At 36.9% G+C, this 12,701-nt stretch overlaps 1 protein-coding gene across 3 annotated transcripts in view; it reads right to left on the reverse strand.

Annotated features, from left to right (window-relative positions):
- plxnb1a (plexin b1a) overlaps nt 1-8,947 on the reverse strand; it is an 82,543-nt gene extending 73,596 nt beyond the window's left edge. For 2 of the 3 annotated variants that reach the window (XM_056250035.1, XM_056250033.1), the window contains exon 1: nt 8,617-8,947. The gene's annotated coding sequence lies outside the window, so the exon portion shown is untranslated. The remainder of the gene's footprint in view (nt 1-8,616) is intronic. The other variant, XM_056250036.1, reaches the window with a different exon arrangement.
- Nucleotides 8,948-12,701: the final 3,754 nt, after the last annotated feature.

Raw genomic sequence — 12,701 nt, forward strand, 5'->3', positions numbered from 1 at the left:
CTTCATGCAGCTCTTTTCCATTCAATGACAGTTCGGCTCCAAATACGACACCTAAAACTAACGTGAAAGTGAGCTGTGAATGAGTCAGCGAGTTAAACCAGAGAATCGAATTGTTCTTTTGATTCTTTGAAAGTTCTTAACTTCTTATTAATGAACAGAATGATCTGGCAATTCATTAATGAATCAGTCCGATTTGCTCACATTGTACAAAACACAGCTAAACTCTCCAACTCAAAGGATTCTTCAAAACGTCAAATTATTTTTACATGAAGAAAGAAAGGGGGGTTGTGGAACAGCATGAGGAAGAGCAAATAATGGCTGTTGGATGAAGTATTCCTTTACAGTTCAATGTCACAGGAAAATAAATAAAACAAGAAATTAACTGTAGCCAAGAAACTGGAAAACACAAGAGCGGACACGAGAAAAAAAGTATAAACAAAAATGTTTTAGTTTAGTCTGGTGTCAGATCAGAGAAAACATTTAATATTTTATGAGCTACGTTCTCCAGATTCACCAAAACCTCACGTAAAAACTCCATACATGGCCTCCACAGGAAAACACACTTATGTCACAGCACATATGCAACAATATTTTTAGCTCAACAACTTGCCACACTTGCATAATATATCATGGAGAGGAACCTCAGTGTGTGTGTGTGTGTGTGTGTGTGTGTGTGTGTGTGTGTGTGTGTGTGTGTGTGTGTGTGTGTGTGTGTGTGTGTGTGTGTGTGTGCGGGGGTCAGTGGGAGAGAAACTGACAAGTGTGAGTGGGAGACAGTAAAAGTGTTTTCACACATTCGACACCCACTCAAATAAACCGAGAATAAGCAATCATCCACCCTGAAGAGATCATGCTAGCCACAACTGTCCTCGCCTCTTAGCACAGCCAACACCTCCACATGCTTCCTAATATCTGGCCTCTGTCAAACCACAGTCTAGATTAAAAATACAGGAAAAGCTCACTCTGGCAAAGTAAACATTAAACCGTGTGCTAATGAAAAGGGTTATTTATGGACAGGGCACAGCTAGGATGGATGTTGGCACACTAGCCTAGCATTTGAGGTTTAGTTTCTCAGCAGGGCATTGAGAAAAGAGGTGCATGTCATTTATTCTCAGAAGATCATCTCTCTTAAAGAAAGAATTAAAAAGTTACAAGTACAGTAATCATTACAACTAGCGTGGTTTTATAGGCTGCAGTGGAACTGCTAGAAAGCTGGTGTATATAAGCTAATCTGAGGTGTAAAAGTTTACCCAACAGGAAGAAAGGAGAGGTATGCAAGGCCTTTTATACATGTGACCAGAACTAATGAGAAGTCCCAGCCCGGGTGGGCTTTCTTTTAATACACACAATACACACACGGTTTGAGGCAACAACATGATTTTAATATACAATTCTAGTGTGGGAAATGTGGGATAGTTAGTGAATTAGCTAATTCTACATTTTCCTATGCAAAATGCTTGGGTATTTTGTGTGATTTTTTTTTAACAAGTTGCTATGTGATTACCAGGGTGTTTTGGGAGGTTACAGGGGTGTTCAATATGATGACTTGCGAGAGAGATTTTCTGGTCTCTAGACTAATCCTGATCTAACCATAAGTATGAGCAATAGCAATAAACAACTTAATAACTTTTATCCCACTTGCATTTGTTTCAATAACATGCAAATGGTTGTGAGTTCAAGGGTTCAGGAGGTGCTCCGTCCTGGTACACAGTGGGTCGAACTGACCTGATCTACAACAATCAAAAGAGCAGGCCAATTTCAAATCTCTTTGCAAGCTTTCATCTGTTTGCCAGACGTATTATTAGTGAGCATCTGATCTTCTAACCAATCCTCACGTTACTTGCTGTATGTTCAACAGCTTTGAGAAAACTGACCTCGCTATGGGAGCATGGGCATAACATTAGAATCGAAAAAGAATTATAATGTTCTTTAATTTTTTTTTTTTTTTTACCTCAAGGCTTTTTCCACATTCCCACACATCCTTTGTAAATAAACACTAAATATGATTTTTTTTCTACTTCCCATTTTCCAGTTCTGCATAACCTTCTATGCGTGGGCTTGGAAATCATTGCTCGGGTTAAGAAAACAATGACAGAAAGACCAGGGACCAAAAATGTTAAAATGTAATGAAATAAACAGGAATATTAGAAAAGGAGAATGTCTGATTATTTTAGGTTTTACACATCCTTTACCAATGAATTTCCATAATTTGAGACATAAAATTTTGAGATATATTTGAGTCATTTGTTAACACTAGTTGTTCATTGTTAGTTCATGTTAACTAAAGTAGTTAGAAAAAAGTCAAGTGTATTGTAAAGTGTTGCCATGAACATAACTAGTAAAAAAAGTTAATATTCACTGACTTCAAGATTTCATTCATTTCTATTACTTTTCCTTGCCTGCAACCACAATTTAAAATTCCCTAATATGTCAATGTTTTATGATCCCTGTTATTTGTTTGGAAACACAATCCTACATAGTTCAAATAGATCGACTTTCAGAAACAAAACTGATGCAACGTACAAACCGCATTAGAATAAATCTAGATGTCTTGTGATGCATTTAAAATTCCCTTGCATAATCTAAACGCATTCTAGTTGAAAATATTATGATATCACAACATTGTAGATTGCACAATAAATATGAGGTTTCTTTGTGTTTCTTGGCGGAAGCATGAAACGGTGTCGATGTACGAGATCACTAAAATGTTACAGTGCCTTGGTTAAAAGTCATCTGAAGCCCTCCTGCCACAACAGATGCTGGAAAGCAGATTCATGACCTCCTAAAATACATGCTCATTAAAAACTCTTGTACCTCACACCATTTAACCAAGTGTTAAAAAAAGCTAAAGCAACAGACCAAAAACTAGAATGCACTATACAATCTTTCAGTTTTCACTCAGAGACACATATAAGTTGATGACACGGTACTGATCGAATCGGCTGACGGAATCAATATCACAGATTACAAGTTTAAATTACGAGACCAGTGTTTTAGGCGAAGTATTTGAATGAGAGGGCCAACCCTTCATGCAGGATCTATGTCTGCTACCACCTGTTAACCCTGGCCAACACCCTCCAGACCAGTGGTTTCACGCTACAACCATCCTGTTCTGCTCCACACCACACTCCCATAGAACATGAGGTGAGGGGTTAATCTGATATTGTGCTGAAGGAAACTACAAAGCAGCGAGCAGATGGCCATCTTTGAGGAAGGTTTCTGCTAAATCACGAAAGCCAGAGATGGAAACAGGAGAAGCATTTTTTTACTTAAACCGCAAAATTTTCTTTTCTTTGTGCAGATAATGAAGAGATAAAACAGCGCAAATGCATATGCGGGGTAAACTGAACCTTGAAGTGTTCCTCTATGGGTGGATATAAAGCCAATAAGGGATGGGTCAAGTTAATGAGATATTATTGAATAATATGCTGACTTTCATCATTTGGACCTGAAAAAAAAATCTGCACTTAAGTTTACTTTGTTTGCCAAACACAGATAAAGATGAAGCTTTTCCAGAGTAAGAAAAGTGCAATGAACAGTCAGCGAAAGTCCATCACAGTCGTTCCCACCACGTATCCCTCTGTGAGATCCGGCAACTGTGGGAGTATTTGAACTTCCTCATTTCTTCCTAAGAGTGGGGGGGCGCACATTAAATATGTACATGGACAGTTAGAATCTTGCTACAGCAGGTTTTTCTGTAGTCAAGCTATAGATTACAACCAAGCTACAATCATATCTAAAAGGTGTTTTTTTTCAGAATAAAAAAAAATGTAAAAATGCTACAGTAAAAACCTGTGAATTGGTTAACTGTAAGTGACCTAACCATATGAAAAACATTTTATTATATGTAATTTTACTGTAAAATACTGTCAAATGCACGTTTTTCAATTTAACAGCTTTAAATTACTGTATAATTTACGGTAAAAAAAAACAGTAAAAGGATTATTATATTATATATATATATATATATACACTCACCGGCCACTTTATTAGGTACACCTGTCCAACTGCTCGTTAACACTTAATTTCTAAGCAGCCAATCACATGGCGGCAACTCAGTGCATTTAGGCATGTAGACATGGTCAAGACAATCTCCTGCAGTTCAAACCGAGCATCAGTATGGGGAAGAAAGTTGATTTGAGTGACTTTGAACGTGGCATGATTGTTGGTGCCAGAAGGGCTGGTCTGAGTATTTCAGAAACTGCTAATCTACTGGGATTTTCACGCACAACCATCTCTAGGGTTTACAGAGAATGGTCCGAAAAAGAAAAAACATCCAGTGAGCGGCAGTTCTGTGGGCGGAAATGCCTTGTTGATGCCAGAGGTCAGAGGAGAATGGCCAGACTGGTTCGAGCTGATAGAAGGGCAACAGTGACTGAAATAACCACTCGTTACAACCGAGGTATGCAGCAAAGCATTTGTGAAGCCACAACACGCACAACCTTGAGGCGGATGGGCTACAACAGCAGAAGACTCCACCGGGTACCACTCATCTCCACTACAAATAGGAAAAAGAGGCTACAATTTGCAAGAGCTCACCAAAATTGAACAGTTGAAGACTGGAAAAATGTTGCCTGGTCTGATGAGTCTCGATTTCTGTTGAGACATTCAGATGTTAGAGTCAGAATTTGGCGTAAACAGAATGAGAACATGGAACCATCATGCCTTGTTACCACTGTGCAGGCTGGTGGTGGTGGTGTAATGGTGTGGGGGATGTTTTCCTGGCACACTTTAGGCCCCTTAGTGCCAATTGGGCATCGTTTAAATGCCACGGCCTACCTGAGCATTGTTTCTGACCATGTCCATCCCTTTATGGCCACCATGTACCCATCCTCTGATGGCTACTTCCACCATGTCACAAAGCTCTAATCATTTCAAATTGGTTTCTTGAACATGACAATGAGTTCACTGTACTAAAATGGCCTCCACAGTCACCAGATCTCAACCCAATAGAGCATCTTTGGGATGTGGTGGAACGGGAGATTCGCATCATGGATGTGCAGCCGACAAATCTGCGGCAACTGTGTGATGCCATCATGTCAATATGGACCAAACTCCCTGAGGAATGCTTCCAGCACCTTGTTGAATCTATGCCACGAAGAATTGAGGCAGTTCTGAAGGCAAAAGGGGGTCCAACCCGTTACTAGCATGGGGTACCTAATAAAGTGGCCGGTGAGTGTATATATATATATATGTGTGTATGTGTTAAATGTTATATATATATATATATATGTTAAATGTTATATATATATATATATATGTCATATAAATGTTATATATATATATATATATATATGTCATATAAATGTTATATATATATATATATATATATATATATATATATATATATGTAATACGTTAAAAAGAACATTTTGGTACCTCAAGTAGGTAAATTAAGATTTATTAACCTTAAATTAAATTGCATCACCAAATATACAGTTGTAAGTTTGTTGTAAAATATACAGGCACCAAAATGCCATCCCGTAATATCTGAAACACTGTCCATATTACACCATATTTTTTGCTGTGAATTTCTAGTAACCACAGGTGGCGTTTTGTTACCATCAATTTAAGATGATATACATTTGAGTGTAGATCTGTTAGTCTGACTTCACATAACCAGACTTGGGCCACTATGTTAAGACGGTGTCTTAAAAACTAGTTTGTCCAACTAGCAGTTAATCAGTCTTACTTTTCCAATTCAAATAAGACCCATCTATCTTTTTTTGTAACTTACTTAAAAAAAGTTAGGACCAGTCTTGAAGAAAAAAAACTTAATGACTAATTTTTAAAAAGCAGTTTATTCAACAGGCCCCAGACATGTACAATTTCAGTCAGACTAACAGGCCTAACGCCGTCTAGTTCCAACGGACTTATTGTCATTATCGAAATGATGCAACCAGTACAGAAGGAATTATAATAAACCTAGATCTCCTGTGACTTATTTAAAATTCCCCAGTACAATCTAAACTCATTCCAGTATGACAATATTCACAACACTTTAAAACAAATATGAGGCTGCTTTGTGTTTCTTGGCTGAAGCATGAACGGTGCAGATGTACCAGATCACTAAAATGTCCCGTTCAGTGCCTTATGGTTAAAAGGCATCTAAAGCCCTCCTGCCACAACGAAACACACAGATGAAGAATGCACCACAAGGCAACAGATGCTGGGAGGCAGATTGATGACCTTCTAAAATACACACTCATTAAAAACTCTTGTACTTCACACCTTCCTACAGCGGGTTTTTGTGTAGTTAAGCATTAACAGTTTCCATCTTTCTGGATATGGATGAAGGAAGCCCAGATTGAATCGCATTCACCGACTTCACAAAAACCAGGGCTGCCTTTCCCAAAAGCATCGTGAGTTAAGTTGATCATAGAGACCATTGGTGGCAACGGCTCTACGATCTACTTAGGCTTACTATGCTTTTTTTGAAATGCAGCCCAGATCGGTACGATTTCAAGTCAGAATAAAGTGTTCACATGACATTTTAAAAAGACTGATTCCTGCTTTAGTCTGACTGAAATCGAACTTTGAAAGTGCATGCAAACACACATTTTGACAACTAGTCCAGCGGAGCACTGGGATGCAGTGGATCCATTTTTAAATGTGATCTGTTAGTATTAGTGAATGGACTACTAACTTCGTGACGCACTTCCGTTTTGGGTTTCCGTTTAAAGGGTAACTAAACCCCTGGTCAGAGCCTGACTCCACCCACTGGCAATATTTGAAAAATGCTGGAAAAGTGGGCGGAGCCCAGCGGAGATAGAGGGGATGAACAGATACTCTATCCTGATCGTTTTCAATACTCGCAATTCCAACTCCTGACTCGCTACAGTGGTTTTGACGAAACAAGATGGTTTTTATACTGCCATGGAAGTGGTAGCTCGTACCAAGGGCATGGTAAGCAGAAACCTGCTTACGTCAGCTCTCACCGCTACCGTCGCGAACTACCGCAAACATCCAATAGGAAAATTCAACTGCAGTAGCCACCGTTCAACCTGAAGAGGGCAGCACTCAGACGTTTTTAGACGTTTTTACACCATATATTGTAGAATTAAAACACTTTATACCCAAATGTCAAAAAAGTTACTCGAATCAATGAACAGCACTAATAAAGCCCCAGTCTTACAGATCATTAATTAAAAAAAGTTGGTTTAGTGTTAAGTTAGTTACCCTTTAACAACTTATTTATTACATGTTCCAATGTGCTGTAGTCACCTTGTTGACTAACGTTAAACGCCACCTAACACGATTGTCCGCAAGAAGATTGAAAAATCTGGACATTTTTTAATTTATTTAAGGCACATTCATTTATTCAACTATTGTAAAAGACTATAATAAGAGCACCCGCACACACAAGTAATCCTTTTTATCAGTCAAATTCATTTAAACTGTAAACTCAACAGGTATGATATGACCAGTAAGAGGTAAAACACTGTTAATGAGAAGACGAGCACTGGACTGCTGCAGGTTAGTGGGGAAATATTTTCATTTATTACTTAAAATTTACAGAAAGAAAATATATTTATAGGAACATTTCAGCAAATTCAAGATAATTCATGTTATCGCAGAGAACACGATTCATTGTCTTAATCAATTGAAAGCCATAAAACGTAGTAATAATGTGCTTTTACCGGAATCCCAAGAGTTGTAATAAGTAGAATGTGTTGTGCAAGTAGCCCATTACTGTTAAAAGTGCACTCAGTCATTTTTTCTTTACTGACACCTACTGGCCTGGGTGTATGAAGTTTTACTAACTGCTTTACATCGAAACTGTTTGTCTTGTTCCCTTACTTGCTTTGTAAAGTAGGCTACTGGCTGAAAGCTCTGTATCAATTAAACATATTATTAGAAACAGTAATAGTAGTAGGCTACTTGCAATTTAGTCAAATGCATGCTGGTCAGATTAAGTCAAACATGGAAGGGATGGTCTGATCCATGTCGAATCAAACATCTTTATCTAGAAGGCCGATATGTCTAGAATCTTCATATTATGTTAGTTTACATAATTTTAATAACATTTCACATGAGCACAATTCATTACGTTAACATTTTAATTTAGAAAAAATGACTGAGTGTACCTTTAAGTGCAGCTGTTCATGACAGCAAATTCATTGGGATGATGATCTACAGGTTTTCACAAAACCTGACCACCTTATCATAAATACTGTAGGCTAATCTGATACACCAGTGTACAATAACATTAAAACAACAATTATGAAACAAAACAACCTCTTTCCAACTGCAACCTCAGACTGAATGAGCTCCTCCATCTAAATAAAGCAACATGACAATAGCCTATACAGACTTAGACTACTGACAATTCTTGCTAATTCATGTAAAAATGTTCAGTTAGCATATATATACACACGTTTTCACTTAAACGCTCATTTATTAAGTTTTCTTATATGGCCAAATACACAGACATATTCAGGTATAAAAGGTGTTGGCAACTTTTGTGCCTCTGATATAAATCTGCGTCTAAACATTTCATAAGCAGCCAACCTCAGAAGTTAAAGTGCACCATTCATATTAAATCTAGCACGCAACAACAGAAAGTGTCAAATGCACAGCAGGTTTGAAATCAACAGAGTGTTATTATCTTCTTACCTGCATTTAAAGCGATGAAATCTTCTTTGGAAGAAAAAAAACGCGACGCTTCGCCTCCAAGAGACTCGCAGTGATTTGAATCCCGATTAATCCGCACGAGCGAGGAGACTTTCAGTCTATAACTTCACCGGGAGCGCTTGTGCCCGACCCTGTAACGTAACACACGTGTGTGTGTTTGTCCCTCGCTGTCTGTCTCCACGCAATGAATGATTTCCTAAAAACGAATGAGTGAAATGAGTCCCAGTGTATTTTAGACGCTCAAACTCCGGGAAGCCCGTCTCTTGTCTATCATTCGCGGCTGTGCTCTGTGTGAATTCGGTGAGGAATAACGGGAGGTGAGCGTCAGTTCACAGTGGAGTTATTGTCCGCTAGTGCGACCCGGCGGCCGCTGATGGAAGAGGGCTGGGCTTCAGACATCGCCTAGTCCAAGTCCATACACGAGAGACACAAAAACAGCCGTGATTATTCATCTAAATGTTTTCTACAAAAAGAGTCTACACTTTTAAAAGTGCTGGTTGTTTACAATAACGATCAAACAAAAGACCACCTCATTAATACCAAAAGTTCATTAATATAACATTTAAACAGAAACATGTTTGTTTGTTAATATAACATTCAAACAAAACATATTTGTTTGTTTTTAACATAACATTTAAACAGAAACATGTTTGTTTGTTTGTTTGTTAATATAACATTCAAACAAAACATTTGTTTTTTTTTATATAACATTAAACACAAACATGTAGCCTAGGCCTATATTTTTTCTTTGTTAATATAACATTTAAACAAAACATGTTTGTTTGTTAATATAACATTTAAACAAAAATACGAAGGCCTATTTGTCTCTTTGTAAATATAACATTTAAACATAAACATGCTTGTTTGTTTGTAAATATAACATTTAAACGTAAACATGCTTGTTTGTTTGTTAATATAACATTTAACCAAAAACATGTTTGTTTGTTAATAGCATTTAAACAAAACATGTTTGTTTGTTAATATAACATTTAAACAAAAACATGTAGGCCTATATTTGTTTGTTAATATAACATTTAAACAAAAACATGTTTGTTTGTATATATATCTATCTCTATCTATCTATCTATCTATCTATCTATCTATCTATCTATCTATCTATCTATCTATCTATCTATCTATCTATCTATCTATCTGTCTACTTTATTTCACATTCACTTATATCAGCTCAAGTAGAGGTAAAGCACAGCCAATTTAGGTCTTCTTAACACTCATTCTTTGCCTCATTAGCTTTATAGAGGGGCTGACAGGGGCAGGGTCATGTTTGGCCTAACTATCAATCCAAACAATGAAACTGAGTGGAAATGCCAAATAAAAAGTGTAGGAAACAAAACTGCAGGATATTTTAAGTCAGTTTATTTATTTGGGAACTGTTATTATTCCACCTCTGATTTAATTATCCATAATTTTAAATAGTATACCTTTGCCTGTATTTGTATGTGTGGAACAGCCAAAGAGAAGAAGAGCCATGTTGAGTGTATGGGCTCATGGTCACACAGATGGTGGGTGTGTTGAGTAGGTGTTTGTTTGAGTGGGTGTGTCTGTGCGGTGGGAGTTCCCAGTGTGCCAAAGAAAGAACACACAAACACATTCATGAAAACACACCCAATCGTGCCACACCTCTCGCCCAGCATCACAGTCAATGCGACCAATCCCTATTCACCTCACAGTGGGCATCACAAAAACACAACCAATCTCTTGTCACCTCTGTGCCTCATGGGCAGTCTTCTCCCCCACACCTTCAAAGCAAACCGACATCAAGGCCTCAGTCTTTTTTCCACAAACACATCATGTTTATTTGACCATATCACACTGGTTTAATTGCTTTGAAATCACTGCGTAATGGTGTATGTTTTGAATACGTGTGTTGCAGTTATGGACACTTTCTGAGTATCAGACGTGACAAAGAGACCTAAAGCCAAGATTGATTTCTACGTATATATTATATTACCAATACCATATATATATATTTACAATCCTCCCTAAAATGGCATTTACTTACTAAGCGTTACCTGACTGAGCTGAATTAGAAGGACAAACACTACTAAAGATTCAAAAAAAAGAAAAGAAAGAAATCAATCTCACCTAAAACTTGTAATGCTGCCTAAAACCAGAAGAGGCCACTGTTGGTCAAATATTCAATTTATTATAGCATAGGCCCTAATTACACACAGCCCACTTTTAGACACTATTCATAAATTCTTTGTCTAAAAAGACTACATATATATTGTAGTTATCACTATTTACTACATTGAATGTGATTTTTTAAGCCCAAATAAGTTGATATTTTTTTAAATTTTGCCTCGGAAAAAAGACATTTTACATTAATGGGGAATGCTGATTTCACAATGGTTTCCATTTTGATAACTTGCGACCTATATAAGTTATTATAATGGAAGTGGACATTGATATATTGACATTGTCACAAAACAGTTCATGAAGCAGTAAAAACTGAAGAGGAAAAAAACGCAAAAATTTTGCTCATTTAAACAATTGTAATTATGCAATTAATCTATCTATCTATCTATCTATCTATCTATCTATCTATCTATCTATCTATCTATCTATCTATCTATCTATCTATCTATCTATCTATCTATCTATCTATCTATCTATCTATCTATCTATCTATCTAATTTTCTTAAACAACCTGCCCCAACCTGACATGAAAAATAAAACCCAACCTGAAATGAAAAAAAACCCTTCATTGTCATTGACCAGGTACTCCAAAAATATTATTATTTTTTTAAACTCACAAAAAAAATGCTATTATTATTTTACATAAATAAGAGTCCATTTATCCAAAGTCGCTTTGGATAAAAGTGTCTGCTAAATGCATTAAATGTAAATATGAATGCTGCTAAATGCATTAAATGTAAATATGAATGGTTATGGATCCATAACCATTCATATTTACATTTAATACATTTAGCAGACACTTTTATCCAAAGCAACTTTCAAAAGAGCCAACAATATTCATAATTTAGAAATGCCAGGTTTTTAGACAACCAGAAGATTATAGGAAGCAAGCTAGAAAAGAGGAGAAATGCAGAAAAGTGAATGTGTGTGCGTATTTGTTTTATATGATATTGATAGTGATGATATTATGAACATGTTTTTGCGTGTTTGAATGCGTGTGAAAGTTCTCTGCCTTGAAGAACTGACCTTTGACCTTCTGTGAGAGAGTCTATTTATTCCTCTGAAATCCAGTGTTTTCTTACACGCTGAAGCCAGAAGAAGAGGAATCTGCAAACACTACCTCTGTTTGATGTAACACCTGTATGTGGAAAACACATGTAACTGAATCACCTCAGAATTGACCCATCGCTAAACCCCGCCTTATAAAGCCTTTCCGACAAATCTTGGCAAATGCTGTCTGACAACAATGGATCTTGTCAAATGTGTGTTATTTTATTTATTTTTCAACGTTGTTTTGATCCCATCTTCTTTTGTGTTCTGCAGAAGAACGAATGTCATACAAGTTTAGAACGACATGAGCGCGAGTAAATTATAACAGTTTTCAGTTTTCAAAGTTGAGCCAATATTTGTACATGCAGCTTGAACTAATGTTTCCCAGAACCTCATGACTCTCTGACAAATAACAATGAGTCATATTATCTGAAGCAATGCCAACGTAGGCCTGTGTGGGACTGATGATGATGATCATCATCATCATGGCACACTTTACCCTTTGCCAGCAGTGAATGTCATCTCTTCATGTCTTGTCCTTTGCTCTATGGTCATGCTGGATGTGATACATAGTCTCAGCCTCAAACGTCACACAGTCCGCCCACAGTCTGATCCATATTGCACACAAATCTGGAAAAAACTTTTTTGATGTAATAAGTTTCGATCTGATTTCCTTTTTATCACTCTGTCTGGAAACAAAGTTGAGTTACAAAGTCGGAGTAATACAGCAGGTGCTTTTGAAGATGAAATAATCGCTTTTGAAGATTAAAGTTTGCAAGGTTAGTGACATCAAATCTCTAAATGATAATCAAAGTTTTATTTGAGACTGCATTATTTATACGTTATAGTTTTCCCCACAG

This window comes from Rhinichthys klamathensis, unplaced genomic scaffold (assembly GCF_029890125.1).
Source record: "Rhinichthys klamathensis goyatoka isolate OS25496 unplaced genomic scaffold, OSU_Roscu_1.1 h1tg000066l_1, whole genome shotgun sequence".
In the NCBI taxonomy this organism is placed as follows: domain Eukaryota; kingdom Metazoa; phylum Chordata; class Actinopteri; order Cypriniformes; family Leuciscidae; genus Rhinichthys; species Rhinichthys klamathensis.